The sequence below is a fragment of the Pezoporus flaviventris genome, unplaced genomic scaffold (assembly GCF_033815535.1).
Source record: "Pezoporus flaviventris isolate CSIRO_AGI_PZ_B2104156 unplaced genomic scaffold, CSIRO_AGI_Pfla_v1 ptg000079l, whole genome shotgun sequence".
Taxonomy (NCBI): Eukaryota; Metazoa; Chordata; class Aves; order Psittaciformes; family Psittacidae; genus Pezoporus; species Pezoporus flaviventris.
The window spans coordinates 7,489,932-7,515,260 of NW_026892627.1; positions in this window are offsets into that span (position 1 = coordinate 7,489,932).

Here is a 25,329-nt window from a genome sequence, read left to right on the forward strand (position 1 = left end):
CTAAATATATCATTTGAAGATGTTCAGATGCTCTGGAGGCTCTCACCATGATGTGCTCACATCTTGCTGTGGAGGGGTGGGAAAGAATGTATATTTATTCCATGTCCAATTCTGTTCTACTTTTGGAGGCTTTCTTAGAAAAAAAACCCAAACTTGGATTTCCCGGACTTTTGGGGAATTTTGGAATTTGGAAACTCAGATTAAAGAATCCTCCTTGAATTATTTAAGCTGGAAGGATTTCTTTCCTTTGCTATTAGATATTTTGGAGAACATCCTTTGCTCTACCAACGATAGGAAATATCCTGTGGAGAGGACTGAGAGGGGAAAATGTTTTTGAGAAGCATACAAGTCCAGTGAAGAGGTCTCATTTAATCTCACTTAAAAAAAAAAAAAAGAAAATTAAAACCAAAAAATCTCTCTATTAAACTCTCCTTTTTTTCTTTTTACCAGACTATAACACTTAGCAACTGCTGTCAGTTGTGATGTGTCAGGAGACTGGTGCAAGGCGTTATTGACATTTACATTTACATGTCCTTGAGTATGATCTTATCGTGTTTTTTTTTCTTGTTTGATGATCTAGCTTGTAAAACTGGTTAGAGGGGACTGGAAGAGAGTGAATGCTTCACTTTCTTTTAAATTCCTGCCACCTGTTGTTGCTAGAAGCCATAATGTAGCAAGCTAAATGCCACAGTATAGAAGTGAAGATATTTTGCTTCTACAAGCTCTTTCTATTCTGCACTGCCAGCTCATGAGTTGGTGTTTGATAGCTGTGCCCTTCAAACTCAACTTTTTATGGATCCTCTTTACTTGTGGTTAAAACTTTCCAAAGAATGCCAATAAACTTTCTCTATAAAACTGTGCTGACTATTCTAGCTGGTTTGGAGATAAAAATTAAAAATAAATAAATTTTTAAAAAGCGATAAAAAATAGAAAAAAAATTGTTCCTAACTCCTGGCAATTTTTTCTGAGATCTCCTCTCCATGGACATGTGGGAAGAAAAAGGACACAGAGGATGGGTCTTCTTCCTTCTCTCCAAGTTTTGTCAGGCCTGCACTGGCCAAGGAAGAGCTGATTTACAGATAATCCCACCAATTTACCCATTGGTAAGGAACAGCACTCATCAAATCAGTTTTTACTTGGGATCCTCTGTACAGACCTCTAAAGTGTTTGGATTTGTAAAATGCCATAGAACTCTGCTGCAGAGCTAGAGATAAAATGTCTTAAATACTACTAGTCAGTAGTCTCGGTCACAGTGTCTTGAGATGTCTTCTCTTATACCACTGAGTTCTGTCTGAACTGTGTCAGATTCATATGAATGTGATGTGTTCTGTATCAGCAAGCCAGCCAGCTTGGCTTGAGATCAAACTAGACAAAGGAGTATCACTGTCAATAATTTATGGTTTCCTGAAGCCAATGTGTTTTAACTATTCTACCACAACAGTGCTACTGGGACGGGAAGTCCATCCTTATTTAACATTATTTCAAAGTTTAATATAGTTTGTCTTTTTTTTAGGTCACAGGGCCCACAGATCAATGTGTATTGAGTTAGCCAACCGCAATGAGATAGTTAATTCTTATTCGCCACACTTTGAGCACTACCTGCATTGACTAGAGAAGGCAGAACTGGCTTTTTACACTGAAAAGCAAGGACAAAACTTCACTAATGACATTGCCAAGAGCTGACATCAAGTTATTTAGGTTGGAATTTTGACCTTATCGAGCTATCAGTTCTTCCCATCTTCCCAAATAAACTCCTAGGCACGCATTTGCAGTTTCTAACCACACTGTATGATATACACTCTATGGAAAATTACAAACGTCAAGAACGCAACAATCTGACTTATACTGACACTCAGGTTCTTTCTTTGTTGTGTACATTGCATTTTTTTTTGCATTTCAGTGAGAAGTTTCTGTATAAGCCTCAGTGCGATGGGTGAAAATAAATTTACTGCAGGATGTTGGCTATTATACAGTACCATAAGCTCATCTACAGAGCTTATTTTTACACATACATTTTATCAGCTGGTAGCAAGTGTTATCTTACCTGTAACAGTGTGAAAGATTTTACCTCTATAAAGCACCAGCTGTCGTTGCCATTTTTTTCACAAAGCTTCAAATACTCAGGATTTTTCTTCAGATGTTAGCGTTTAGGTCTGTGTGATCATAAGCAGCTCTTCTCTTGCTCTGGTTAAAAACGAAGCCCTTTATGGCTTTATGATTAATGAGAAATTTTGGAAATGTCATATTCAAAATTTAAAACTCAGACGATAAACAGTAATAAGCCTAATGCATTTGGCTTAAAATTAACAGAGTAATATGTAAATAAATTGAAAAACTTATACAACCAAAACCCAGATTTCATACTGGTAGTTATAAATGGCCTGGAAAAGCAATCTGTGGTTCCCTAAGAAGGTGGGGAATATATTCTTCTAAGCCCCACCATGGCAGGATGCTGATCCCAGACAATGATGATTGCTTAGCATTATTATGATACACATAGATGATATAATTTTTCTAAGTAAGTGCAGTGCTCAGAGTCTCAGCATTCTTTAGTAATGCTGAATAGAAAACAAAGCTTGAAGCAGCTTTCAATCTCTAGGGTTTAAAATGGACTACTGCCCAAAACCCTATTAAATTATTACTTCAAGGATACCTATCAGGTAGTCAGACTAGTAAGAAGTCATGCCAAGCCTTGGTGTAATATCCTACGACACCACAAGAAGAGCTGTGCCAAGGTGTGACTTGTGTAGAAATGATGGCACCCAAACCATGGCATGATCATTCTTGACCTGGAACAGGTCCAGGAGATATTTTCCTTCCTTTTGGAACCAGCTTCCACAATCTCCTCTGGTGAAGGCATCTGACAAAAGAAGTGTTTGGGCTTTTGTTTATGCAGACCTGGGACTGCAAACATTTTAAAATTCCTTTCCTTAATCAGTTCTTTACAACCTTTTTGATCTGAATTTTCCATGTTCATTTAGCTTCAGGCTGTGTTTATGGAATGTTTTTAGTTAAAGCGGTTCTGCTCTTTCAGAAAACAGATGAGGAAGTAGCTAGCTTTTACTGAGAAATCTCAAAATTTTCAAGTACTTGGCTTTGCAATCTGAATTTTTTGCTGCATTTTTGTTCAACAGCCTACAAGTGGGCAAAGGCCATATACAATGAGAAAAGCAGGTTCCTTGCATTTGCCACTTCTCTGGATTTAGGAAGTATGTAGTGTGTGGGTGTGGGTGTTCACCCTTTCTTGGTTTATGAAAACAAATGCAGTGAAAAACATTATGCTCCTTTGACATGAAGCTTTTATCCGTAGTATCCCCAGGAATCAGCATCTGTAATGGAATCAAACCAAAACTGTTTCTAAGATCTTTTTTTCCCCATAACGTGGCTCAAGTCAGGAAGAACATAAACTTGCTGCCATTTTTTTCTAGCATTTCCCTGTGTCACAGTCTTTCTGTCTTTCTCCATGATTATTATAAATCCTATTGAACTCTGTGTATCTTATATATCTATTACTATAGAGTAGTTTTCTGGAAACTTTTTTGTCTCTCTGTTTTATCTAACCTTATCTCCAAACCCTGCTATTCTCACATTTATTCAATTGTCTTCCTACAGTAAGATAGAAGAGAAGGCAAATAAACCCTTGGTAACTCTCTAAATAAATGTCTTTGAGGGGGTAAGTTGCAGGCAGCCTGTTGATCTGGGAAGCTAGCTTATAGTGATGACATTAACACCATGTGGTTATGACCATGTATAAATCTCTTAATCACAATGTAATTTTTCCCACCTGCAATATGAACTGCAGATGATACTGCTGAGGATTAAACATCAGTTACTTTTTGTTCAGTAATCCAAATGTGTGCAAAGACTTGCACTAACCTTACAGTTTATTAAATGGTCTTAATACACTGCCTTACTTGAACTGTCAATACATGCAGAGAGACCTTTTTAAGCAGACGTTTCTTGGTTCCTTTTAGTCCTAACGAAGCTCTTCTAAAAGTTTTCTGATTTCCCTTGGCTCTGGTAACTCACTTAATACCTAGGGTTTTTTTCCGCAGTTAAACAGAATTTAAAATACCAGCAAACTCAAAGGTTTGATGTTTTGTACATGTGTCATTTCCTGAATGCATTAACCCCTCTCTCAAAATCTTTGTACAATTTTGTAATTAAATGCTCAAAGTTTAAGGGTGAGGTCATAGAAGGCCTGTCTTGTATTTCTTCCGCTTCCAACAGGAAGCTGTTCTCTTGTGGACTTTAGTTTAAAGTGATCAAGACTCTTTACTATGCAGTGCTGTTTATTACTCTGCGTCTTCAAAATCTGGACTCAAATGGAATCTTTGCAAATGGCTCTCTTTTATTATGCCCTGTTCTCTGCAGTGCCAAACATGCATTTTTCCAGGGAGACTTAGAGAGTCCACTCACTGTCCTTGTTCATAAAGAGCAGCTGAAGTGGAAGAAAAATCATTAAAGAATTTTCCTAGAGATCTTGTGAGAAAATGCTTAAGACTGAGTGAATGAGAAAATATCCATCAGTTAGGAACTCTGCCTAATAGGGCAAGAACCATTTAGAGACAGTCTTGCCCACACCAGAGAGAAAAGAGGGGCAGGTATATTGCACCAGGGACTAGAAAAAGAGATAAAAAAGTAGATTTGTACCTGAATAGCATACAACAGCATACAATTGCAGCCTCTAGTGTGATTGTAATAGAGTTCAATCACAAAAGTATTTGAGCATAGCTAATTTCAGTCTTCACGGTTGTTATCTCTGGTTTGATAAACAATCACAGCTGAAGCCAGACAGCAGCCTTTTGTACCAATATCCTGTGTCTGGATGAATCCTGCTATATCTTGCACACAAATACATTTACAAATACAGTTGCATATTGGGGTCAGCTAGCAGAGCTATGATTTACCACAGGGTCCCATTGACCTGTGACAGGAGAGATGTTTGGACAGTTTCACACTGGGGCCTGAGTTAAGCAACAAAGCAGCATTTACTCTGATGAGGTCCTGATTCAATGTTAGGTATGGGAGAAGAAGCCAAGGGGAAAGAGGTTGACTGTTCGTGGAACTTTTGGTTCCGCTATCACTTCTATAGGCAAATAAGCACATCTCTGAACAGGTTAAACCAGAAACAAGAGTACCAGAGATGGAATTTCCCCCCCTCCTTTTTTTTTTCTTTTTTTTGGCACTTCCCATATCTCACTGCAATACTGTTTATGACTTTTCTTTCCCTGCTATGTGGGTCACAGACAGATTTGTCTGCTCCTAAAAAGTCGTTGCATCTTTTTATCTGCCATCAGGGCCAGTCACACTGCTGAGTATCTACCTGCCTCATACCTTGCTGTGGCTCACAACTGTTAATTCTTCCAACTCATGAGATGTGCCAGAAACTGCATTTTCCATCAAAGTTGTGTTGTTATTACAGGTATAAAAGAACTAAATATGGAAGGAAAGAAGCAGGCTCTACCTCATTTTTCAGCCTCAGTAATTGCTCAGTTTCCTCTAAGGGCAGCTCTCCTAAGCCTACCTCCCTCTCTGTGCAGAGTGGGGCTGGTCCTGCAGTATACAGGGCCTGCTACCTGCATGTGAACCACTGCACATAGCTCCCCACTGCTTCTCTCTCTGTCCAAGCTGTGCTCTTGTAGAAGGGTGGTCCTCATAGCAAGAGTGCTCAGATCTGTGTGCAGCAGAATGTGAATTTATCTGCCTGACCTAGGGCAGCAGAGACTGCTCTCCTTGGCAGCACCAGCTCAGGTTTGTCACCTGCTCTTCTCCCACTAGGAGAAGGGGAGACAGTGTGGGACCTGCACTTAGAGAATGGACACCAGAAAAAGGTGGGCATGGTTGCTTCCATTGTGTGTGCAGATTACAGTAAAGACTAATGCCTGTAATACTGCTTATTAAATTATTAAATCAGTGCTCTCCACTTTTAAAAATACTTTGACGCGCTTGGAGCAGGATGACAATTTTCACTTTAGCTAGAACAAAGAATAGGCTGTGAGTTGATTAGATGAATTACAATTGCTCCCATGTAGTCCTCCAGCACCCAGGATTTACTTACTGGAATGCATCAAGACTGGCTAGTTGGTGGGGTTTGGAACAGGGTGGGGGTCCCTGCCTGGCTGTGTAGTCCTTTTGCAGAACCTGATTTGTGTCTTCAGTCTGGTTCCCTCCAAGCAGGGGAGAACATTTGGCTAAAGACTTGTGCACTGACCTCCTGCTGGTCTAGATCAGAAACCAGGGGATACAGAATTTTGTTGAGAAAAAAGAAGGAAGGGCATTACAGCCTTTCAAAGGTCATTCATGACTCCAAGGCTGATCAGAGGAGCTGTTTGGGCATGTCACTAATAACCAGGCATCCAGTCGGTCATGTTGCATTTGAGGTACTTTTCCTAAATGGGGAGAAAGAGCTAAGAGAAAAATGAGCAGTTGGCAGAATGAGTCCCTCAGTGTGGCCACTCAGCCATTCCTGCCCTTCGTGCATCAGCTGTCTGTCTCTCCTGCTGGAGGACAGAGCTGCAAGATCTTACTTTGCATGATCTGTTAAATCCTGCAGCTCAGCTCTTCATCATTAGTAACTATTAGTAGCTAAGCCAAAGCATTGAACTGGCAGTGATATGCAAAGTGAGAGAAGAACATAGCCCTGGGGGATCCCTTCTGTGCCCAACTATCTGCACAGCAATGTGGGTTTAAGAATAACTTCATCAGAAATTCCACACTTTAGAAACTCCTCCTCAGACCTCTTTTTACTCCAGCCATCTTTTGAGCATAGCGTGTCAATGGCCTCTGGAGCTGCAGAGAACTATTTCTGTGGATATCAAACTTCTTTTTCAAGTGCTATTCACTTCTTCCTTTCAGATTGTAAACAGGCAGTAAGCATATCTGGATCTGCAGAATATTTTTGGAAAATTAAAAAGAAAAATGTTGCATTTCTTTTGAGAAAACAAGGCAGCACACATTCTGTAACAGAGCCAAGGTAACTGTTTAAAATATTGATACTGATACAGAAGGCCTGTTGACAGAATGATAGTTCAGCTTTGCTTGTATTTGTCTTTCCCTTTGTTCTCCAATGAGACAAGCCTGTTTGTTTGTTTATGTAGGGTGCACACTGCATTGTGCAGATAAAGGTGCTAAGAATGAGTAACGAACACACTGGACAGGAGAGTAGCATGCAGTAGCACTTCTCAGACTTCTGACTTTAATTCAGCATGGTGTGGGGGGGATCACGCACTGCTACGGGTAGAAGAGCTGCCTCTTGAGCCCTGCTGTGCTCAGCTGCTTGGGGTGCATTTAATCTTACATAGCTTTAGCCATCTATACCTTCATCCTGGGCTTCCTTGACAATCAGTAAGAGAAATGGGCACCGACAGCAGTGTTACAGATGCCTGTTTTCAGAGGAGGTGATCCCCCCCAGACACTGCTCGCTCTCTTACCTGGATCTTCACTGACAATGAAGAGAGACTTGGGGGAATAGGGTGGATTGAAATATTTAAGTGCAGCCAACTAAATGCATCCTTGATGGGTAGAAGGTTGGTTTTTTTCCTTCTGTCTACTAGAAGTTCTCTTCGCTGCAAATGTATATATTCTTAACTTTTAATCTGCAACTGTTCCCTGGTGGGGAGGATGCATGTGTAGCAAATTTAAGACTAGAGAAAATAAGCTTGTTTTTCTTACTTACCTTTCTCTGACTCCATAGAAATAGTCCTCTCACTTGCCAGGCTCCATGGAAGACAGAGTATAAAACACTGAGTTTTAGAAAGTGTTTTGCAAGTGAAGCAATGAAAATAACCTTAGTGGTACCAGTAGTGGCTTGTGGTTTATGGACCAGTGAGGCACCTCCAGAGAAAGTAATAACAAATTACGGAGGATGGGGAAATAAGAGATAAAATTCTGCTCTCCCTACACTGATGGGGGTGTGGAAAATGCTTACCTAGCAGTGCTCAAGGTGGTGTTTATGGAAGCAGTTGTGGCTGGCCTAATTCTCCTCTCCAGTGAGCCAGATTTTGACCTTCATGACAGCAGAGTTAAAAGCAGCCTAAATGTGTGCTACTTTTCTCCATCACCAAGAGGAATGCCTCTGGCACCAGGAGTGTTACAGGGGTCCCAGTCCATGTGAACTATTTTGCTGCCCTTAGACCCAGCTTAACTTTATATCTGGGGACTATTTTGTCTCCAGATACAGCCTCTGACAGTGATGAAGAGACATCAGTGGTGCTTTTCATGAGGCCTTTCCTCACGTGTTGTACCTATAGCGTAAAGAAAGACACCTTGACTGAAAAGTACATATTTTTTCTGGGAAACTCTGAAATCCCTCCATTGCCTGCTGGAGACGAGGAATAACTGTCCACCTGTTTTGCAGAGACAGAAGCATTCTGGGATTGCCCTGTTAAAATAATGACTGGCATAAAGGAAAGTGTGTGCATGTTGCTTAAAAGGCTGAGTGAGGATTAATATTGCATTAGAAATTCAACAACTCTGAATCACTGTAGTTTTCAGTTAGTGTTTCACCAAATGGCTATAACCTTAAACGTCAAAGACATGACAGATGCACATAATTACCTCACTGTAAGAAAAATAATGCTCAGGACTGTTAAATAGAAGAAATGAAACATGACTAAGCTGGCATTTGTTACAGTGCCTAGTTTAAGACTTTTCCAAGCCATTTGATGGTAAAGCAAGTCTGTAAGCAGTAGTTCGTTTCTAATGCCTTTTCATCTTCAGGGCAACAGCAGTCATGCTCGAAGTATCACTTTCTGTGCCACTCTCCACGCTGGGCATGGGGTGGGCTAGGTCCTTACTAAGAAAGGGAGAGCTGGGATGAAGAGAGAGGTAGAGCCTGATAGCACAAGTCTGTCCTCACCACTGTCACCACCAGAACTGGTAGAACCATCCTCTCCAGGCCAAGGTCCAGTGTGAGGTAACCAAGAAATTAATAACTTTGTGAGATTTAAGCTAAACAAAGAAAAATTACTTTTTTAAACATTACTTATCATGGCAAGATGCAATATGCTGTGCCTCACATGTACAATTCAGCATTCAAGTTGCACCAGCAAACGTAACATGTAGCTTTTGTGAAGCAAGCATAACAAAGTAGACAGCATTACCAGCAGGGGAAAATGCTTTTTGACATAATTTGTGTTCATCTTTATCCATTGAGAATAACCTAGATTTTACAAAAAAAAACCCTTGACATTAATGGTAAATCTAGCTATAGGCTGCAAAAAATATACCTTACGAATGCTCTTGCCTACTCCATCAGAACACAAGGCTACTGATTGAAGTACTTTTTAATGTAATGGTTCTTTTTACTTCTCCTCCTTCTTCTTCTTCTTTACCCAAATTTTTATTCATTACGAACTCAAAAACTGTTGAGCTGAAAAATGATCACGTTTAAATTTCTTTTATGTTAAACATGTCAGTGAAGCAGCAAAGTGATTTGGTGTTTCTCCATTGCCTAAGGCATTACTTAAAGCTTTTTCTCATGAGCTACTTTTACCCAAATGCCTGGAAAAAGAAAATAAAGAGTCTTCTGAATGAATTGATTTATGAACACAGCTATTGGTTTTTAACACGCATTTCATTTTTTGTCTCTCTCTCCTGGATGAAAGATATTTAGCCTATGAATTTTATTGGTTCTAAAACCCCTCTCTCATATATCTCATGTAATCAGAGAGATTAGAGACAGACAAGACTTATTGGGTCATTTAATTCATGCCCTTACTATTACAGGACTGTCCAGAGTATATACAGTACTTTGTTTTGTTCAACTCAAAATAATTTCATATATCTGGGCTTTGAAAGTACCTAGAAAACAACTCCAGTGTCTCAGTCTTACACTGACTAGGATCAGTCGAGATAGCCCACCTGGACTGACATGGTCACAGCACAGCTGTTTGTGTGTACAGTCACTAACATCCAGTGATGCAACTGCCACCACTTGTGACTATTTCCCCATTTCTAGATGGCTCAAATTGGAGCAGTTTGGTGTGAGTATATAGCAAAGCTCATACTCATCCCTTTTCATCCTTCCATCTCCTCTAGCTTGAGGGCTGTGAACAGGAGGGAGTGGTGAAAAACATTCATGTCCTAATTTACAAGGGTACTCTGCATACTATCTTGCTCCAACAGTTTTGCTTAGAAATTTCAGATGTACCTTTCTTGGTGGTGTTTTTATATATGCGGCTCCTACAATTTTAATTTCTGAAGACTGCACATTTGAATCCTATAGAGCAGAGTGTGGCAGTAATTTGCTTGTAACAGGTGGAAGATGCACACCAAGTATTCTCTATACCAGGGATTTGCCTCAGTTTCATGCTTTTGCTCAGAATGTCTGTCCTGGATTCAGCAGTAGCAGTCATTTTTATCCTTCTTAGTAGCTGGTGCAGTGCTTTTGACTTTCAGCCTGAGAACAGTACTGGTAACACCGATGTTTTTAGTTGCTGCTCAGTAGTGTTTAGTCTGAGCAAGGACTTTGTGAGTCTCATGCTCTGCCAGGGAGGAGGGGAAGCTGGGAGGAAGCAGAGACAGGACACCTGAACCAAACTAACCAAAGAGGTATTCCATACCACAGCACATCATGCCCAGTATATAAACTGGGGGCAGTTACCCAGAAGGATTAGATCACTGCTTGGTTGGGTTGGGTATCAGTGGGTGGTGAGCAGTTGTATTCTCTCCCCTTGTTGTTTCCCTTATCATTATCGTTATTGGTGGTAGCAGCAGTGGTTTGTGTTATACCTTAGTTACTGGACTGTTCTTATCTCAACACGTGGGAGTTACATCCTTTTGATTCTCCTCCCCATCCCTCCGGGACCGGGGGGGGGGAGGAAGGAGGGGGTGAGAGTGAGAGAGTGGCTGCTGGGTTCTGAGTTACTGCTGGGCTTAAACCATGACAATGTCCTAGGTTAAAACCATTCTTTCATGGCTGTATCCTGACTGCAATTGGGTACTGGCATCCTACTTCTCCTGAGCTGTTTTTTGGGGGCAGCAGAGATCTGAGTAATTGTAATGTAATGTAATTGTAATTGCTCTATTGCATGTCAGTGCCTTTGGCATATTTGGATACATTTCTTTTTAGATCAGAAATTAGTCCTGCAAGGGCCAGGTAAAAAATTTGTATTTGGTCCTGAAAAGTATTTGCTTTTTAGAGCAGAAGACATTGCATTGCCCAAGCAACATAAATGCTAGTTAAGTTCAGTACCTTTTCAACAATATGGAATTTTGAGGTTTCCATCATTATTATTGTTTTCCAATAACACAAAACTCAAAGGTAAACACAGACTAGCCTTTTCCCTTGAAGGTGCTGAAGCAAGCTGCATTTGCAAAGTCTAACAGTAGGCTAAGATCCCCATTATGTATGGGGCTGGAGTGCAGGACCTCTGCAGAACTGCCATGGTTGTGAATCAGAAGGCAGTTCTCAGCTTCAATGTGTGACACAGTGCAGTGACTACACTAAGCCTACACCAGGAGAGAACACTTGTTCAAATACCAACAAAATTTTAATATCAGAAGAATCCAAGAAAGAGGGTAAAGGGAAAAAAAAGAGCAGAAACAAAGTCTTTCTGACAAGATGTCTTTTGGGCAGCATTGCGTTGAGGGAAATGAATAGAGTGCTCAGATTTTCCTACTTCACTGTTTGTTTTTGTTCTCTCATTTGTCAATATGAAACAAAGAGAGGCTTCCACATATCTCAAGTACTTCCAAAGGATGATTTTAAGCCATAAAGTACCTGCTCCTCTCTTCCAGCTGACATCTTTCACATTGTTTAGTGCTTATTGTAGTAATCAATTTAGGAGACTATGGTGAACATTATTTCTTTTTTTTTTAAACTCCTAAATATTTATCCAGGAAGCAAAGTAAGTGCCTGGATTTCCATGTGCCAAAGCCCAGGAGCTGACATGGACACAAGGAACTGAAAAAAGAAAAAATGACACAAGGACTTCATTCAGGTGCCTAATCTCATCGAGTTAATTTTGGAAAAATAATGGCCTAGGGACATAAGTATTTACCTACATTCACTCTGGCAGACTTTTAAAGCTCAGACTCACCTGTATCACTGGAATGTGTGCACTGGGTATGTGTCATTCACTGTGAAGTCAGCAAGGTCCCAGAAAAGGAAGGCCTCCTTAGAGAAAGGTCCACCTTTAATGCTTGGCGACCTCGGACAGAGCATGTGGATGCCTGTGCAAGTGTAAAACTGTCTTGCTAGTTCAGGTGCTCTGCATTGAAAATGGCCATATCAGTTGGAGTATGTATGAGAATGATATGGTTGGGGTGAGGATTTGAAGCAATGCATGTGGGTGCTAACTAGAGGGAATTTCTCGGAGGACAAAGCCTTGCCTTCCTTGGCTGCAGCAAGCACCATGATTTCTCTGCTTACTAGGACCTCACGTATCATCTGCATCTGACAAGTGATGTCTTGAAACAGGAAAGATCCTACTGAGCAGCACTGAGTGCTTGCCAGATCAGGCTGGTTGGCAGAGGAGCATGGGGTGAAGACCTTGTTTCAGTACAAAAAATTATGGTAAGATTACCCTCTCTTTCCATGAAGTTACTTCAGCAGGGCTCCAGAAAACAAGAAACTGTCATAAGGAAGAAGAAATTATTTATTATAACTCCTGCAGACATGTCTTTCCTATGCACATTCTCATCCTGCCCTTATCTAAATTCAGCCACTCTTCTTAGAATATTTCATAAATTAGGAGACCTGATGCTTGGAAGCTCTTCCTCAAACTATCCTTTCTTTGGCTTTATTTCTGCTCTCTACTGTGTGCTCTGCACCTTTGTCTCTGATGGAGTGGGCACTAAAGCAGCGCATCTCATTGGAATAAACAAGAAGTCAGCGATGACGTTGCAAGACACTACATAGCCACTATAAAAGTCCAAAACTCTGCATTTGACCCTCCTGTTCATGTACTCTGCAGATAGTGATGGAGGGGCAAACAGTTTGGATAGTTTCATTCACACTGTAACTGAAACAACAGTATTAGAAGAGACGGAAAATACTATCCTTAAGAAAATTCCAATTGAAATCCCCAGAAAGCATAGCTCTCTGATGAGCAGCTTTAAGCAAAAAGTATTTTGTTTATTAGGATATTAATTGATAGAAGAACCAGGAATACTGATTCAGAATTGAAGACTTTTCTTCTGCAGGGCAATGTTCCACTGAATACCTTTTTTATAATTTGCTCATCACACAGAGAATGAAAAGTAGAGGTTGAGAAGAAAGGATCCAGGCAAAAATCCTAAACCTATTATTTAAACAGTTACTTTGATTAATCATGTGGGTAAAAAGCTTTGGGTCCCAAAGACTCATGTTGGGAAATTTAAGTTTTGAGTGTGAATGATTCTGATATATTTTTTTCAGACTTGCCAGGGATTTGTCTTCTTTCGGTATAGATTTTCACCTGTAGCAATCTATCTGACATTATCACTGTCAGGGGAGTTTTTCAGGGCAAATGAGAGAAGATTCTAGCTTTGAATGTTATAAAAAGCTGGTATTAAATTCATCTGGCTAAATTTTGTCCTCTGTCCAGGATTCTGCCTATAGCAAAGGGAGGTAGAGAATGAGGGAGTAACTGATGCTTCTTAATGTCTATTCTTCACTAAGGCATCACTGAACCCTGAACCAAACATTTCTCCATATAGCAACACAGTTTCCTAGTTTTTATTAATGCCAGTTAAAAGCTCTTCAATACCCCTGCTGCTCACTGTTTTGACATTTTGGGTCTATATCCACACCGCTTATCTAATTTTTGGCCTAGGAGACTGTGGATGACTAGTAGGTCTTGGAACAAGCTGTGTCAAAGGATAGGGTGCCTGACTGTGTTTGTGCCAAATGTTATTAAAGGAACAAGTGCCAACACATGCTGGCTAAAGATATGGCTTGCTTTTCTTTTAAAAAACAGCCTGCAAGGTGCAACACCCACTCATCCTACTCCAGCAAGTCATGTCTGCTTAAAGATAAGCAAATATCTGTGAATAAATTATTTTAAATCTACATTTCTGTCTGGATTAATGCTTGCTCTGCCATACCATGGGGAAGCTGCAGTCATAAATCCAGGCTCTTGATGTTCTAGGTGCTGTTCGCATTTGGCAGGAAATGGATTTTTTGGATGTTGATAATGCTTGCTTGGGTCTTCAAGGTCCTGCATTACTGTTCACCCATCTCTTTCGCAGTCTTAGCACTTTCCTAAGCAACTGCTTAGGAATGCTCATTTCTTGGGAGGTCCATTTGGTTGCAATCCACTCTGGCTGTTTCAGTTATTCTATTAAAATAGTGTTAGTCTATTAGTGTAGAGACATAGGATCCTTGGTATTGTCCTAAAAATACTGTAATCATTGGCCAGACTTCTCTAAATAAGGCTAGAGCAGGAGGTCATCAAATAGATAGTCAAAGGGAAAATCAGCAGTAGGTAAGACCAGTAGGAAGAATGAACGGAGTAACAACTAAGCAGCATAAAGTTAATGGGGTTTCCTGTTAAAAGGGGATGTGCAATGCAGGTTTTTCTAGTAATCTTTGTTATTTCCCATGAAGTATTAAAGAAGCTGAGGAAGGAGAAAATGTTATAAAAGCAGTGCTTCCAATCCTGCTTGAGGGACAGCTTCAAATTCTGCCTCCCTCATGCAGCTGCTTGTCAGTGGAGCACAAGACTCCAAAACCATGCCTGTAATTCAACTTGAGTCTAAGCAGCGCGCTGACAATATCTGGGTAATTGCAGATTACTTGCAGATATGCCCTTGTTCCCAGTGTAAGGTCTCTCACAACAGCAGAAATAACAACAAAATTGCTTAGATTGTTACTTCAGAAACACTCAGAAATCAGTGGCCTGCTTTCCAAGATGCTCATCCAAGCACAATAGTATCATTGTTTGTGGGGAAGCACAACGAAAGCCACCGGTAAGTGTTGTGACATACATCTGTAGTGGAAAAGTTTTGAAGCGGGGTGTGGAACATGGGTAGGAAAAAGAGATGAAAAAGTGCTTTCTGTAGCTCTTTGTTGCTGTTGTAAATAGCATCACAATATCTCTTAATGAAGCAGATGTTCAGATAAACAATTTCAGGATACAAATGCCAAAAAAATAGAAGCTTCTACAGGGCTCGAGTTCCAGTTCTGTTTCCCTTGTTAACCAGTCGTCATGCTCTGCTTGGTGCACCAGAAGCACAAAGGCGTCTAGTGCATGGAGAATATTTCTAAAATAGTGCAATTACAGTTTCTTAAGCCCATACTGCTGGGGTCTCCTTCATCATCTTAGATGGAAACTTTGGTTTTCAGACTTGTGATCTCAATTGCTACTTCGCCTTTCCTTCTCATGTGGGGCACCATGGCCCTAATATGCTGCTGCTGTAAAATTGGGAAATAAGTTTGTGTAAAACAGATGAGTTTTGATTTAATTGCTTTTTACTCTAATTATATGTCAGCACTTGCTAATTAGGACTGTGTCAAATAATCTCCAAAGCCTCATGAGAAAATTCCTATGTTAACATCCACATTTGGTAATACAATTACTTTTGGGATGCTTGCTCATTTTTGGATGTATAAATGACAACATTGTAAGGTGAAGGGGGGAAGAGCTTTTGGAGGAGAGGTCCGATTTGTACGTTAAATATCGGGTAAAGAAATCACACCTCACTTCGGAGAAAACTGGATTTCTTGTGGGTCTCACCATTTCAAAGTGGAAAACAAGTGATGGCTTTGGAGAGTACTTCAGAGCACACAACAGCTGCTAAAAAGGCTTGGTAGACCTAGCATTAGGTTCAAGGCAAAGACCACTGGGTCAAAACCAGCTTTTGCACTGGGAACATCTGTTCTAGGGCTGTGTCCAGACTCTTATGACCTCCTGCAAGCCAGAAGCATGGGCATAAAGTCCAGTCAGCTAACTGAGGAGTATCTATTAGGGGATGTCAACCAGAGGCATGGGCAAAGGAGCAAATCAACCCTATGTACATCGCTTAGAAATAGGCACTTATTTTTAAGCTGCCGTGGTTGATTTTGAAGTGGCCTGCTTGGCTCATTGTCAATTTGGAATTTGGCAACTGGAATCATAAAGCTGGCTAGGAAGGAAAGGTGAACAAATGCCTGCAAAAACAATATCTGGCTCTGTGTAATCTGGAGGCAAAAAAAAAACCATCATGTGCACTGAGATATAAAATGAACCAAGGAAAAAGAAAATACAACTGTAAAGGGCATCAGCAGTGACTGCAGTGTAGCTGTGCTGCTTATGGCCTCCCATAGCCCATGTTAGACAGCACAGATGCTGTAATCATTCCTCTCATGCTTTTGACTGGGGAGATGAGTACTGTCCTTGCAATGTGGAAGAGCTATGTTATGTGGTGGTGAAGGCTATCTGCCAGGACCTGCACAACTGCTTTCATCCAGCACACAGCAAGACAGTGCATGTCCTTGTGAAAGTGATACAGAAAGACTCAACTCCCCTGGTTGCCCTAACTTAAATTATAAAGTAATAAGTTCTTGAGCCACAGGAGCCCTCTAGTGAAACCTTTGTGGAGACAGCTAGAAACAGAATAAGTCTACTACAATAACAAGGGGTGGGAGTTAAAATTAAAGCTTCTGAATGCAGCAGCATTTATGCACATTGCATGAATATACATGTGCTTAACCTACCAGGAAAGGGCCTGAAAGCAAAATTTTGCCATACGCCTCCTGTATCTTCAAGCCTTTGCTTGTGGTCTAAAGACCACAGGCTACTCCTAGGCTATGCTAATAGGCCTCAGGGACATGGATTTCCTATGTAAGTCTGTCAGGAACTACAGCACCATACCCCCTTTATTATTTTAGTTAATGGTTTGAGATGACTCCACAAAAAGAGGGTATATGAGTAAAATGGCTTTGTAAGACCTAAGTATGATCATAAAGGAATCAAAATAACTTTCCCCATTCAGACTTATCAGGAAGATCTTCTATGGAGATCTTTGTGTCAATGGAGAGAAAAAGGTAGTTTAAGAGATGAGGTCACCTGACCTGTTTTAGATGTCTCTCTCAATACACTGATTTTCCCCACCTCTGTCCCCATTCACTTGGGTCTCTAATGACTTTAAAGGAAAACCTACAGTAACTAGCTTAGCTACAGATGTCTTCATTTAGTCAGCTAAATCCACAGGCTGACACAGAGAATCTGGGTCAGAGTGCAAAACTAATAAAGAAGTGAACAAACACATTCATCAGACTCTGCTATTGGATGAAACGCTAGTGCACCAGCAGCAGTACACAGCTATTTCTTCCTTTTCATTAAAATGTGCTTAACTTGGATTGCTATTCACTTAAAGGTCCTCCTTCACATTTCACCTTTTCCCTTAGAATTAGCCTTGGAACTCACAGCATTTTCTGTGAACATCGTAATCTCAACCTGTGCTAAGAACAGGGTGTTTTTACTAAGATTGCTCTTGTCTAAACAATACTGTATATTAACCAATATTAGGTCAAAACACTAATTCAGTTTCTTTATTATTTAGGGAGGGAGGGCATTTGAGATGCTGCAAACCTAATTAAACAAATCTAAAGGGCTCTGAGTTGTCGGTTGAGAATATTTCCTGTGCTTCTTTCACTGATACTGATGGTTCTCCTAGTCACCTCTGCACCCCCCAGAAGGTGTGAGCTTTCCAGAATGAGCCATTTGCATAGAGAAATTAAATGCACTCAGCACTTGTGGAAATCTCCTAATTGATAATATGCCCAAAGCACAGCATGTGGACTGCTTTCTCTTCTTTGGCTGGGTGCTGTGTGCCGAGCACTGTCTGGAAGTCTAAAGACAGTGATTTATCTGGATGCCTTACTGCAGTTGTGGGGGTGATGGAAGGAATTTGCCAGAGTCTGAGTTGGAAGCACAGTAAGTGCAGTACTCGAGCACTAGTAGCAGACTACTGCATTTCTGTCAGTGAAGACTCTGCCTAGCAGCACATGTTAAGACCTTTCCCAGTCATTTATAAGAAGCATAAGAGTTAGCAACATGAAGGAAGCTGTCAATAAAAAACCTTAATGGCATGAAACACAATGCAAAGGCAACACCCAGCCCCAGAACAATATGGCATGACTCCTGTTCTCCATTTTTATTGAATTGCTTCAATTTCCTGATAGCCAGAAACAGCTCAGGAGGCCACATGGAGCATGCCAGTCAAAGGGATGATTGACTGCACTGGAGGACCGAGTCTGTGAGGAGCAGAGTACCCTCCTCGTCTCCTGTTGACCTCTAAGGATTACTGATGCTCTTCAGAGATGTGCTCCATGCTTTACAGAGGACAGCATTTGAGAGACAACCTGCTGTAGACAGAGATTTTGTAAATCCTTTTATTGCCTGGTCTCTGGATTTTAGTCAGTGGAGCTCTGGCATGCAAGGCTGACTGCAGCAGAAATGGCTTCAGGAGTTCCTCAGTTTCCCATCTGAATGTACTGTCTGGTTTTGGTCCTGTGTGAGACCTCAGTGAAATAGTTTTAATATAACCTGTAATCCCAATGAACATGCAAAGTTTAAGCATGAGCTCTCCCTTGCTTCTGTGTGACAGAAAGCTTTTCTGGCTATCACTGCCCACTGCAGTCATTTCTTCATCTGTCAAGTCTCTCCATGCTTCTCACTAGCAGTTTTGGTAGCTCCCATGGAAGGTTTTACCATAGTATTGCCTGGATATGAGCAGATGGGGAGCTGGGCATTTTGGTAAGTTATCGACAGGATATATTCGGTGAGATAACGTTCCAATACTGAGATTTGCTATTCTTTGGATAATGAAAGCTTTGTGTGTTATATTACCCCAGTAGCAGCTCTGTTCAAGGTGTAAGAACAGAAGTACTCTTTACTTAAAAAAATATACATTTGTAGTTTTGGAACCAAGTTACAAAAGGATATTAAACTTTGCTACTTCACCTTTTCACCTCTCTCCCTCTAGGTTATCTACTTAGGCTCTGCCTAAAAGGGCTGGTTTTGCTTTTGTGCTTCTATGCATTCTAAAGGAGCACCACAGCTCTCTGTAAGTGTTAAGGTCTTCTTCCACAATCTGTCCTCTATACCACCTCTATTTTTTTTACTTCCTGTCAAAGAAAGCTAATGCCTTCTTTCTGGTGACACTGCAAGATTTTCTGAGTACAGACTACTGTCTTGTTTACTTTCCTTCCTTATCCTTGTCCAAGTTCTGTTGTAATGTTTCTGTTATAAAATGTATTTGGTACTTGCAGTCTTGGGTGATTTAGCTTCTTGTCTGCAAACTGGATATAATCTTCTGAAGATGCAGCTGCTGCAAGCTCAGGAGTGTTGTATCCCAACCAGAAGGAAGTGCAGCAGGAGGGCCAGGAGACCTCCTTGGATGGATAAGGAGCTCCTGAGGAAAATTCAATTGAAAAAAGAGGCTTATAATAAGTGGAAGCAAGGACAGGCGGCATGGGAAGAGTACAGGGATGTTGTCCGGGAAGCTAGGGACCAGGTTAGGAAAGCTAAGGCTCAGTTAGAATTAAACTTAGCTAGAGGTATTAAAGATTACAGAAAGGGATTCTACAGGTACAAAGCAAATAAAAAACAGACAAGGGAGAACATAGGCCCCCTCAGGAAGCTCTCAGGAGAACTGGCTACACAGGATTTGGAGAAGGCTGAGGTTCTGAATGACTTCTTTGTCTTGGTCTTCACTGGCAAAGGCTCTTACCACACCACCCAAGTCTTGGAAGGCAGATGCAGGGACTGTGAGAATGAAGACCTTGCGCCCACTGTAGGAGAAGAACTGGTTCAAGACCATCTTAAGAACCTGAATGTGTGCAGGTCCATGGGTCCTGATGAGATCCATCCATGGGTCCTGAAGGTGCTGGCGAATGAAGTTGCTAAGCCACTGGCCATCATATTTGAGAAATCATGGTAGTCAGGTGAAGTTCCCGACAACTGGAAAAAGGGAAATATAACCCCCATTTTCAAGAAGGGGAAAAGGATGACCCAGGGAATTACAGACCAGTCACTCTCACCTCTGTGCCTGGCAAAATCTTGGAGCAGATTCTCCTGGAAGGCATGCTAAGGCACATGAAAAACAACAAGGTGCTTGGTGACAGCCAGCATGGCTTCACTAAGGGGAAATCCTGCCTGACCAATTTGGTGGCCTTCTATGATGGGGTTACAGAGCTGATGGACAGGGGTAGAGCAGTTGATGTCATTTACCTGGACTTGTGCAAGTCCCACACGACATCCTTGTCTCTAAATTGGAGAGACATCAGTTTGATGGATGGACCACTCAGTGGATAAAGAACTGGCTGGATGGCCGTGCACAAATAGTTGTGGTCAATGGCTCAAGGTCCAGCTGGAGACCAGGAACGAGTGGCGTCCCTCAGGGATCGGTGTTGGGACCGGTCTTGTTCAACATCTTTGTTGCTGACATGGACAGTGGGATTGAGTGCGCCCTCAGCAAGTTTGCCGATGACACCAAGCTGTGTGGTTCGGTTGATAAGCTGGAGGGAAGGAATGCCATCCAGAGGGACCTTGACACGCTTGTGAGGGGGGCTGATGCCAACCTCATGAAGTTTAACCATGCCAAGTGCAAGGTCCTACACCTGGGTCGGAGCAATCCCAGGCACAGCTACAGGTTGGGCAGAGAAGAGATTCAGAGCAGCCCTGCGGAGAAGGACTTGGGGGTGTTGGTTGATGAGAAAATGAACATGAGCCGTCTTCAGTGTGCGCTTGCAGCCCAGAAAGCCAACCGTATCCTGGGCTGCATCAAAAGGAACGTGACCAGCAGGTTGAAGGAGGTGATCCTGCCCCTCTACTCTGCTCTTGTGAGACCTCACTTGGAGTATTGTGTGCAGTTCTGGTGTCCTCAGCATTAAATGGACATGGAACTGTTGGAACAAGTCCAGAGGAGGGCCACGAGGATGATCAGGGGACTGGAGCACCTGCCATATGAAGACAGGCTGAAAAGTTGGGGCTGTTCAGCCTGGAGAAGAGAAGGCTGCATGGAGACCTCATAGCAGCCTTCCAGTATCTGAAGGGGGCCTGTAGGGATGCTGGAGAGGGACTCTTCATTAGAGATTGTAGTGACAGGACAAGGGGTAATGGGTTAAAACTTAAACAGGGGAAGTTTAGATTGGATATAAGAAGGAAATTTTTCCTGTTAGGGTGGTGAGGCACTGGAATGGGTTGCCCAGGGAGGTTGTGAATGCTCCAACCCTGGCAGTGTTCAAGGCCAGGTTGGACGAGGCCTTGGGTGATATGATTTAGCGTAAGATGTCCCTGCCCACGGCAGGGGGGTTGGAACTAGATGACCTTAAGGTCCTTTCCACCCTAACGATTCCATGATTCTATGATTCTATGTTTTGGTAAGACCTTAAACCTCACATTATAAAACACTTTAAAAGCTATGTATTTTCCCCGGCTTCATACCAGTTTTAATTTGCAGATATCGTTGATTGAATGTCATGCTCTAAATAACAAAATCGATATGGTGTACTTCAGTTTAGTAGCAATCTCAAATCATTTGATATTGTTTGAATGTGTTCTCTAATCATCAGAGAGTGTCAATCTGTGCAAGAGAAAGACAAACAAGTAACTTACCCAGTAGTCCTGTGGTTGTGCCGGATTTGGACCTAACTAGTGCACTGTCCAAACCATCATTTGCAGCACTGGATCATATTTGTGTCTTCAGTGGCACTGCCAAGAAACTCACTGCTGACTGACCTGTGAATTTACCAAACTGTTGCCTCTCCTGCTGCTCCGTTTAAGTTCCTTCTGCAGTGCCATATATCATAAAGTTGCTCTGAGCGTTTGTACAGTGCATAGCATAGATGGAGCTGTGACCCGTGGCTGAGGTCATTAAACCTCCTACAATGCCAGCAATAGTAATATTAATACTAGTACCAATACCAATACCAATATTAATACTAATAATAAAGAAGAAGAAGAATCTTGAAAAAAATCTGTGCCTTCCTAGAGATGCAGGGAAAGACATCTGGTGCAAGTAAGTCTTTCATACAAGATGCAAAGAAATACTCTGAAAGCCATGCTTTTGACTTGTCACTGATTTCTGTGCCATCAGCACCCTTTCTCTAGCCCAAATATTTTCATCTTCAGTTGTTCCCATATTGTTAATCCTTTTATTGCCGTTGTTGTTTTCATGGATGCAATTTCTCCTCATAAGTGACTTTTCATTTTCACAATCATTGTTTCATTGCCATATTGCGTTGTACAGCTGCTATTTTTCCTAGAATCGCATTCCAGGTCTGTAATTTCCCTTTTAGTACTCAGCGCAAAAGCCTATTGTCCTTGTCTATAATTTTTGTTTTTTTTTCTCTCCCTGGTCCAGTTTTATTCTTGTCTGTGATTCAGCCTCTACAAACGTGTTTCCTTTTCCCGCTCTATAATTTGTATCTTTTGCAATATTCAGTGTGTTCATTTCCCATTTCAAAGGAAAGTTGCAGCACTGTGTTAATCAGGTTCTCTGTTTTCCTACATGCTGTTCTGTCCCAGATTCAGCTATCCTTTCTTTTTCCTCTCATTTCCATTATAGTATTATCAGTGAGTTTCTTCTTTATTATAATACATTCTTTTCTGCAGATTTATTCTGTTTCTGCTTGTGCCTTTTTAAACTGTGGCATGTTTCTCTACTTCCAAGTGGTACTCTTTCCAGTATCACATTCTTGAGTCACTTACCTTTTTCCTATTTTCTAGAACAATTTCTGATATTGCAATGTTATTACAATGCTGGGCTCACAACATTTTGAAAGCTGATTTTACTCTTTGGCTTCATGTCCTGTTGGTCTGCTCTGTGGTTTGGCAGGGGCTGGTGGCCATGTAGCAAGACCAGTGAATCCAGCACTCAAGGACAGACTCTGAGCCCACATCTGTAGGTGGGTGAAACACCACCATTGCCGGCAGCAGGACTGGGCTTTTGATGCCCACTGAGATGCTTCAGACCAGATGCTATGGAGCCCTGCAGGCTAATGAGGCTGGTACAGGAGGGTGACTTCAGGCATGAGAAGGTTTTCGTTGCCTGTAGGGAAGCAGTGCAAGTGAGCTTAGCTCTCACCAGAGGCAGTCAGCAAAGCTGTGGAGATTTGTACATGGAAGGACCTGCCTGTTTGCAAACTGGTGCTCTCCCAGCTCACTGCATTTAGGGCTCCCTGTGAGTACTGCACTTAATGATGGGCAGGAGACACAAATCTGCACCACTCCCTCCCTACCAAAGCATCACCTGCATGATCCTTCCACATTTCACAAATACATCAGATCTCCCTCTCCTTCCCCCAGAAACCTGATAATTGAGCACTGGCTCTCACCTACCCTCTTATTCCCTCCACCAGACTGGTTTTCCGCTTCTTTCTTTGCCTTCCCTGCCTGCCCCTTGTATCTCTCTCATTGAGCCAACAGCTGTCTGCCTAAGCACTCTGAATAGTGGGATCTGAATTAATTATTTTGCTGTCAGATGCTCCATTTTCTTTTCCTTCTCCAGTCTATAATTCTCCTGTGAATGGTGACTGCATATTTGGTCACAATACATTACATGGTTGTCAAAAATCCAAACTGTCACTCCCCTTGATATATTCAACCAGTGTCTTTGGCTTGCATGCAGTAATGTGTAGTGGGTTTTAGATTAACTTCTTATTGTTTTTTAACAGTTTATATATCTCCAATGCAGTTGCTGCAGGACCTAAGGGGCACTTGAATAGAGAGTCAGAGTGAGCAGCAGGAGAAACAACTGCTCTCAAGTGTGATCAAAGGAAATGTAACATTGGAGGAGATGTAACATCAGCAGTGGCTGAACAGGACTGGTGGGAGGAGGCCACTGCCTTAGCAGCTGTCTCCCATGTTATGCGGCCAGTCAGGGCTCAGGGATGTTGGTCCAGGCTGCAGATGAAGCAGATGGCACTGCTTTGAAAAGTCATGGAAATATTTAGCAAGCCTTGAAGCTTGATGGACCAAGGACGCAATTGAGGCAAGTTTTGTGGAGAGTGGTAAAATAGTTTTGGGAATTGATTGTCATCACTGTCCGAGGAAGGGAAACTTTTAGGTAAACAAACCCTTCTTCCAGCCCAATCTCTCACTTTCAAAGATAAATTAAGTTGATAGTATAGCTTAAACTAGATGCTTCCATCTTAGTCAGGAAGGATGTTCAGTGTTATTGCACCCTCAGTGGCAGTGCAGCCTGTCCTGCGCGCCTACAGCCTGCACTAAGGACCTGTCAGAATAAGGCCAACCTACAGGCTGGACCAGATATATTGTCAAGTTAGTCTTTTTCATAGCCCTCACCAACACAGTTCCTCCAGACTGCATGAAAAAAGTAGGCACTGAAGTGGCTCACCCTATGACAACTTCATCATTCAATACTTAAGACGTTAAAACAACCATAGTTTGAAGCCAGCTTTAATCAGCATTTTACCTGAGAAACACAGATAACATCTTTATTGTCTGGACTGAAAGCTTGAATTCCCTCACTGGTTTCTGTGATAAATTTAATACACTTCAGTTCTCCATCAAACTGTCTCTGGAACACTGCTTTAGTTGTATCGAAGTCCAGCAAACCATGGTCAGCATAAAAATAGTAGCCAGAAAACTATGCTATATACAAATGTACAAGTCAGCACACCCACCCACACAAGGCCAGCTATCACCCAAAATATATCAATAAAGTTACAATAGGCTGTTGTGTTTTCAACACCACCAAATCTGCTCTAAGAGGAACAATATCCCCTCAACAGTCTAAAGATGCTACTTTACCAGCAACTGTTTTCAACAAAGATAGTAAAAAAGTTTCAACTTCTACATTTTCTCAGAAACTTGCTTCCCAAATATTAAGCTGCACCACAGATCACTAAACTCAACATTACAAGGAAAATAACACTGGACAACATATACCAAGCGGAATTAGATTATTCCTTGAATAATGTGTACAAAAATTTTCAATATATCCCCAAATCTTAAAAATATCCCTGATTGCTATGCCTTTCCTCCAAAATGTAATATACTTCACCCACTACATGTTCTCATAGACACTTTATGGATGAAACTACCCCTAGGAATCAGAAAAAAAATAGCACAAACAAAGCAAAAGGGCAAACCCATCCAACTATTAGTAGACAACAAACTTTTACAGCACAGCCACTCTAATTTCCACTCTATCAGGCTTGATCCTCAAGAGAAAGCTACAATGCACTTTCCAAATGTGACCATCAAAACACATTTTTTATGATAAGAAAAAGTAACAGCATCAACAGAGGCAAACATTTATGGCGTGTTATAATTCTTCCCTTTCACCATCACTTCAACTTGCTTCCCAGCAAAAACCACCCATGTGCCATGAGCTATGAATTCTCACTCTCTTCTTTCTCTTGTTCTGCATATCTCTTTCCAGTAGAAGATA